Source organism: Lagopus muta, chromosome 2 (genome assembly GCF_023343835.1).
Source record: "Lagopus muta isolate bLagMut1 chromosome 2, bLagMut1 primary, whole genome shotgun sequence".
Taxonomy (NCBI): Eukaryota; Metazoa; Chordata; class Aves; order Galliformes; family Phasianidae; genus Lagopus; species Lagopus muta.
In genome coordinates, this window is record NC_064434.1 from 56,485,782 (window position 1) to 56,493,284 (window position 7,503).

Consider the following 7,503-nt stretch of genomic DNA (forward strand, 5'->3'; position numbering starts at 1 on the left):
ATGTTAGGAAATTAGTTTATAAGTGGTTTAACTAATTCAGTCTCCTATCTATGTTAAGACTTAGGAGCGTGTTTAGATGTGCTTCTGGCAAGTATAGCTGGTAGAATTGAAGATTTTACTACCATGTTTCTTGAGCAGGGACAGTTGGAATAATTGTGGAGTGGAGTGTGTTTGCTGATCTCAGCTGTTTCCATGCAAAATTCAGTCTCTGGACACAAACGTGCCTTCCAAAGAAGTTTTGGATAAGCTGTGAAGTCTTGGAGACATGGGTTTGTGTAACCTCTGAGTGGTAACAACTTCAGCTGTCGTCATTGTTTCTCATGTAAGCATAGTTTTTTTGCTGGGAATCTGAGCAAATGAAGGGTTGAAATGTATGCAATATTGTATCTCCCATCCCTACTTCATGTTGGAATGAATGGTGAAACTGCATATTGTTTTTGCTTATTTCTCATCTCCGCTCTGAAGCTTTTCTGGAGGTGTTCTTTCCGCTTGAAAGGATTTCTCTCAGTGACAGCAATGCCGCTTTTGCCATTCAGATCTGTGTAAAGCTGCTTGTCTTTGCTTAGTTTCTGTCACAAATAACACTTGAATGAAAGAAGAGTGGGAGGAGCAGGAAGTTCTTGCATGCAAAAAAAATGATTATATCATCACTGTTACTTACCAGATTTATTTACATTCTTACTATGTTGGATGTTGAGAAGAAGGCTGAGCATCTTGAATCGCCCAGCTGCAACAAGTGGCTGTTAAGCAAGCTTGCACAGTTGCAGAGCCCTTGTTAAGCCAATGCAGTGTGAACTGGTGAATGCCACAGGCCTGGCCGTACCACTCAGTATCAGAAGATCAACTAGTAATGATGTCTTTGTATCAGCTCTGTCTGGTATGCAAGAATAGTGCTAAGATTCAGGTCTACGCAGTGCAAAGTAAGACATGAGCAGTGTTGCCTGAAAATCCTGTCTGATTTATACGGTGTATGCCTGATGTGTAACAGGAATTGTGGTTTCAAGGACTCGAAGAAACAAGCAAAACCTTCAACATGGCTTTCTTTTGGAAACTGGCAAAGTCAATAAGGTTGCAAAAGTGTGCATGTTCTTCTCAAGCAAGTATGGCATCTGTGTGCTCTGTAATGAAGGACTTTTTTTTCTGTTTGAGTGTAAGAAAGCAATTCATCCCAGTGTCAGCTACAAAAGGTGGACCTAAATAAGAACCAAAAAATTTGAAGGAAGTGAGCCTCTATACCAAAAAAGGTTCTAATGTCTGTCAACTATTTGGATCAGCATGTTATCTGTCCATGATAAAAATGAGTTTGATAACCCAGTGACATATTTAAGGCTGAATATCTCTCAGAACAAAAGTCAGTATGGCATAGCTTGTTTTGCAGCCCCAGAAGATGATGATACATGCCAAAATACTCTCCGATCTTGCTGTCCTACAGACCAATCATTTTATTTTTTTTTAACTTTGTGAACCATCTTCTAAGCTGATGGTAAAGACCCAAATTCACCCCTTGGTGCATTTATTATGTACTGCAAACAAACAAACAAACAAACAAACAAAAAAACTGCAAAGGCAAAGGAATAGTTTAATACTCTCAAATACATGGAAAAATGTTTGAATTGAAAACTTGTTGATGTTGGAGATGACGCTAAAACACAAAGATGTATCTTTGCCCAAAGATACAATACCTGTGCCAACCTAGATCCTCTATGGTTTGATTTTCAAGGCAAGTTATCTTTTGCATTTTGATCTGAAATGGCGTTCTCAAATAAAACCAGCAGCAGGCCAAAGAGTAGCTCCAGTACAATGATTTCAAAGAATTTGTATAGTCAGTACTTCCAAGTATCCCTTTATTTAAAAAAGGAGTCGTATGGGTTAGGTAAGGGAAAGGGTTTAACAGTGTCTCTATAAAGCCAGTGCATTTAAGATCTAGTTACGTAAACCACTCAATATGAAGCTGTTCTAATAAAGTTTTCCAGAGGGTGGCAGTTCAGTGTAGTTCTGCCTCTGAGTGCAGCTTGAGCCCCAGATACAGAACAAATAAATATTTCAGTGGCTGAAGCTAGGTTCCTGGCAGATGCTTTGAATAAAGCACCAGAAAAAGTGTTGTCTTGTGATGTACCTGCAGATGTCATTGCAGATGATGCTTATCTTTGCCAAAACACCTGAAGAACTTTAGGAGGTCAAGCACCAGGCTGGTATCCATTGAGGGAGCAGTGCCACCTACACAGGCACCCCAGATTCTTGTCCTATAAGATCCTACATTCTTTCAGATAAATGCTTAGAGTCAGATCCAAGAGTTTTCACAAACACCACAGCATTATGTTCATGATATTACTCCTTTTCAAAGCTCATTGCCCTACAAACACTGTGTGCTGAAAGCTGTTTCTCCAGAGAGAACAATACTATATACCATATATCTGTAAATGCATATTATGTAAACATATTCATACAACACGCATTCAAAAACTGAAGGGAAGCGCTCAGTAAATACAGTTATGTTTCAACAGTGATATAGTGAGCTGTATTTACTGACCTAAATCTACCACATGGTACAGAAGATTACTTTACAGGAATTTAAATGGCCTGGATGAAAGACTCAAATGTATGCTAGGTAAGCTTGCAGATGACGTTAAATTGAAGTGTTGACTGTCTCAAAGGTAGAGAGGCCTTGAAGAGAGATCTTCACAAATTGAAGGGCTGGACAGTCACCAGCCATATGAAGTTTAGTTTAACAAGGGCAAGCGCCACATTTTGTACCTGAGACAAGGCAGCACTGGCTATATGCACAGGATATGGCCCAAGAGTCTGGAGAGCTGCCCCATGGAAAGAGATCTCGGGGTTCTGTCTGATGACGAATTGAATGTGAGCGAGCAGTGTGTCCTGGCAGCCAAAAGGGCCAACTGTCCTTTGGGAACAGCATTGAGCTGTATCGGGGGGAGTCAGGCTGGGTGATAGTGCACCAGAACACTGTGGGCATGGCAGAGGCTCCCAGGGCAATGGGCACAGCCCAAGCTGCTGGAGTTAAAGGGGCATTTGGATAGCACTCTCAGACATAGGGTTTGAACTGGGGTGTTGCTGGGTGGAGCCAGGGGTTGGACTCAGTGGTCCTTGTGGATCCCTTTTAAATCATGGTGTTCTGTCATTCTGTGAACTGAGATTATACCTTGCAGTATTATTTTGTGAGGCTCTGTTGAAGATAATGTATCATTGCTAGGTCTGTATAACAGTCAAGAGGCCCTGGTCTGTCCCTAGAGGTAATGTTTTAAATCTTCCTATTTTGGAGCACAGTGTGACAGTATAGTTTTCTTGGATGTTTGCTTTCAGTTTTCTGAGAAAAAAATTAAAGAAGATAGAGAGGTAGTTGCAACTGAAGACATGCAACACCATCCCACAGGAGTTCAGCACTGTGTCATGGTAGAACAGAAGTCAAACATGGAAATAATTGCATTCTGGGTGCTTTCAGTAACATTCAGGTACTTACATTCAATCATGTTATTCATATAACGCCTACAGGGTACACAGGCAGCTCCGAAACCACAGGCATCCAAGTTCTGATGCAAAAACTTTGCTGGTAACTTGAAATTGTGTGGGTCTCCATGCCACCAGGGGCACTGTCACCTTGTTTATGCAGGGCATCAAAGTGTCTGTCCCAGGCCCATGTCCTGGAGACATCAGCAAACACTCATGCCTGAATTCTCCAGAATCCATTCTGGGAAGCATGGACTCTCAGCCCTGCACAGAAATGTCTGTTGTTTTTTTTATGAGAGTCCACCAAGAGACATTTCATTATCTGGACAAATCTTGCCGATTTGGAGTCAGCAGGAATGCCTGTAGTGGGTAGCTGTTGGCTCACTGCATTTACCTCCTGTGTGGCACACAGTGTGCTGGAAAACATGTCAGCAGATGGAGAGAGAGCACTTCATAAAAACCTGTGTCTCGGGCTCCTCAGGGTGTTGGTCAGGGCTCCGCCATTAATCGTATCAAAGGGAACATCTTGCTCAAGCTAACACAGCAGGGTGGAATTCTCCAAACTCTGTCTTACTTTACCTTGCTGAAAACAATGCACGCTTTGCTTATTTACATAGGCATTGTGTTACACTTAAACAAGCCCAGCCAGCTGGCTAGATGGCAGGAACTGCCGTGGTGCGGCTTCTCAGAATTGTTTTCTTCTCTATAAACATTTTGCAGTGTGCAGCCTACATCAGCTTGAATCCCTGTCACATACCTTGCATAGTGAGGAAAAGAGCTCCTAATCATTCTTGAGACCCCATGCACAGATGCATGTCCTAATAAAGTCTTGACAGTTCTGCTGAACACATCTAGTCTCATGGAGGGTAGAAAACAAAGGGTTAAAAAGTGATAATGCTACAGTCTCAGTATCATCCCTATGTTTAGGCCTATACCCAGAATGTTTCTGTTACGTTTTTAATACAGCCAAAGACAGCAGACTCTGCGTTTGGGTTTAGGAGTCGCATACCTCCACAAGGCTGCAGCCTGGGCACCATTGGGATGTGCTGGTGCAGGGAAGCTGGGGTAAGACTCAGTGCACCCTATGGTTCTGCAGAAATGAAACTGAAACCAGCTAGTTTCAGCAGAAGCAAGAGGAATTAAGTGTATCAATGGTGCAAAGTGCACGACACTGCAAATTCTTCCTTCACTGTAACACAGACTGCTAGGATTTATAAAAGCTACTCTTTAAAGCTGCAATGTCGGTCATCTCCATTTTAAAAGGAAAAAGAAACGCAACCAAACCTATCTAGAAAAATCCTGATTTGAGCTGTACTTTGCAAGATGGATGCATTGCTGTCAAGTCTTGTGACACTCTCCTTGAAATTTAAGAAACAAAACTAATCAACTTTTCCCATTGATATCATTATTGGTTATAGATGATGGCAACAATCTTGGCCAGCTTATGATGTCTTGAGGGTAAAATGCAGACAGCTGGTGTTTCAGCTATTTCTAGTTATTTTTAAAATGGCAGTGCCATCCCTTCTCTCCCACTCTACCTCTCCCACACACACACAGCGTTTTATGAGTCAGGCTATGAAAATATGGAGAGGCTGATGTAAAGATGAGGTTTTAGAAAGTTTTGTAAAGAATTCCTGAGGCTCTTTTTCTTGGCCATCCTTTTTTTTTCTGGCTGCAAATGGGTTGTGTCTTCAAGCCACAGCCTACAGTATGAGGGCAAGGCTTTTAAAATCTAAAACCTGAGGGAATTCTGTGGTTGAGGTGAAGCCATAAGAAAAAATCATTTAACATCAGATTTCTAAGAATGTTTCTGGATTTCATAGTTTTGCCACTGTTTAGCAGGCAGTGGGGATGTTGACACGTGATATGTATATGGCCATGGCTATAGAAACAAGGGTCAATCAGAGTGAAAATCACAGATATCATCACTGCACTCACAGTATGTGCATGCTCCCATCCTCAGCACAGGTAGCACGTGAGCTGTTCAAGGCCATTCACAAGTACAGCAAAAAGTTATTTTTAAAAGTCCCATATTGGACATCACTTTGCACTAGCATAGTGGTGAGGTGGGAGAGAGCACTGGAGAGGGACAGACAAGGACAGTGCCAGGTTATTTCTGGATCTCAGTAAGAAAGGCCTGACAACAAATGGCTTAATGAAACAGACATTCTAATGAGACAGAATAATAGGAAGTAAATAAATAGCGAGTTATTTGGATGCTAGGCACTCTGTGTTCCTGCAGTACCGGATGGGCCCCAGATGGGATTTCCCACAGCATGCTCCGCAAATCCCATCTATGGAGATGTTCCTGCCTTTTAGTCTTTTGAGGTACTATGAATTTTCTTTACAAGATAAGAACTCTGTTCCTAAACAAATGTTTGTCTGAGAACTGGTTGCTGCACTCCCAGATAAAGGCAAGGCCATGCCAGTGGCAAAATCACTGGTAGGGAATGGGAGAAGTCTGTGGGCTACTGTGCTATTTGGTGGTGGCTGGGTTCATCCCATGGCCCAGGGCTGTGGGCAGCATAGCACAGGTCTGGAAGCCATGCACCGCTGTGTGCAGCACTGCCCCAGCCTGGAGCTGGTAGAGTGGTCCCCTGGTCAGGATCACAGCAGAGATGCTTTCAAGTATTTATTTCTTCTAACAAACTGCTGAACAACAGCTGCTTGAGTCACCTCTGTAACAAAGTCTTTTATCTTACCAGTGGTGATGGGAAGGAGAGCTGGGAAAGTACCTGTGTTGTTTTCAAGCAGTCACTGGTCTTTCAGAAAACTTGGGTATTTCACATGTTACAGTGGAGTTTAGAAAGTGTCCCAGGGGGAATTTTGACAACTGCAAGTTTTCTATTAGGGAAGAACTGTACCATATCACATAGATTTGGGGGTATTAATAGTTATATAATCCCACTGGGTGCTTTGTCCTGTTTTTGTACCTGCCTGTTTTTACGAATACTCATCCATGCCTGTTCCACAGATGCTAGATGCTGTAACATCAGCCCTTATTATACTAACCCTTGTGCTTTTTCTCTGTCCTGTCTATCCTGTAGACTCACTGCCAGTAAAGCAAAGTGAGGGAGCTGTGGTTATGGTTAGCAAGGAAGTCTGTACTAGTGGCAGTGATACAACTTAATTTTATTTTCTAATGTTCACTCATTTTATTCCAAAAGTCATGCTCTCTCATGCTCTTTGCTCTTAGCAAAAGTTTCATTTCCTACATGATGGAGCAAATGAAGCAAGGAATGTAATTACTTCCCAGTCTCACTTCTTATCACAGCTCTCACCATATGACTAGCTCCCCATGGAAAAAAAAAGAAAAAGAGCATTTTATTAAAGGCTATCTCTCATTGCACATATACTAGAAACTGAATTAAGGCTGTATGGAAGGTGTCATTTATAATTCTAGCATGTTTAACCTCAGCTTAGAGCACACTATGTAAGGGGTGTGTGTAAGAGTATATATACATATTGATAAGAATTGTTACATATTGATGAGCATCTATACATATATGCTTATACACATTCATGCATACACAGGAGGATACTGAATGCACATGCACTTTCTGAGGATGTAAAACACATGATGGGCTTCTCTCTCTCAACTTCTCCCTTATGCATTTTGAATTTATCAGCCAATTTCAACCAAATCTGATAGAGCAGAAGAGGCCCTGAAGACATTACATTCCTGCAGGTTCTGCAAAACTTGCAGTTTAGGTGAAGGAGACAGACTCTTCATCAGCGTCTGTGATGAGAGGCCTTCGGCACGGCTGGAACTCCTTCTTTTCCTTCCCGTCCTCAGGCTGATGGGAACACTTTCTCCTCATGGAGTCCTCCACAAAGGATGCGGCCAAGCAGGGGCTCGTGCTGGATCTGCATGTGAGTTGTTCACAGCAGCAAGCACTGTGCTCCCACTTTGGCACATGGATGGGCACAGCCCTTTGGTAGGGCTCACGCTTAGTTATTTTAGCATGTGTTGGGGGTGTAAATGCCAATGACAGAAGGACTGTGGCTAGAAGACACTTTGCCATCCCAGCTTGAATG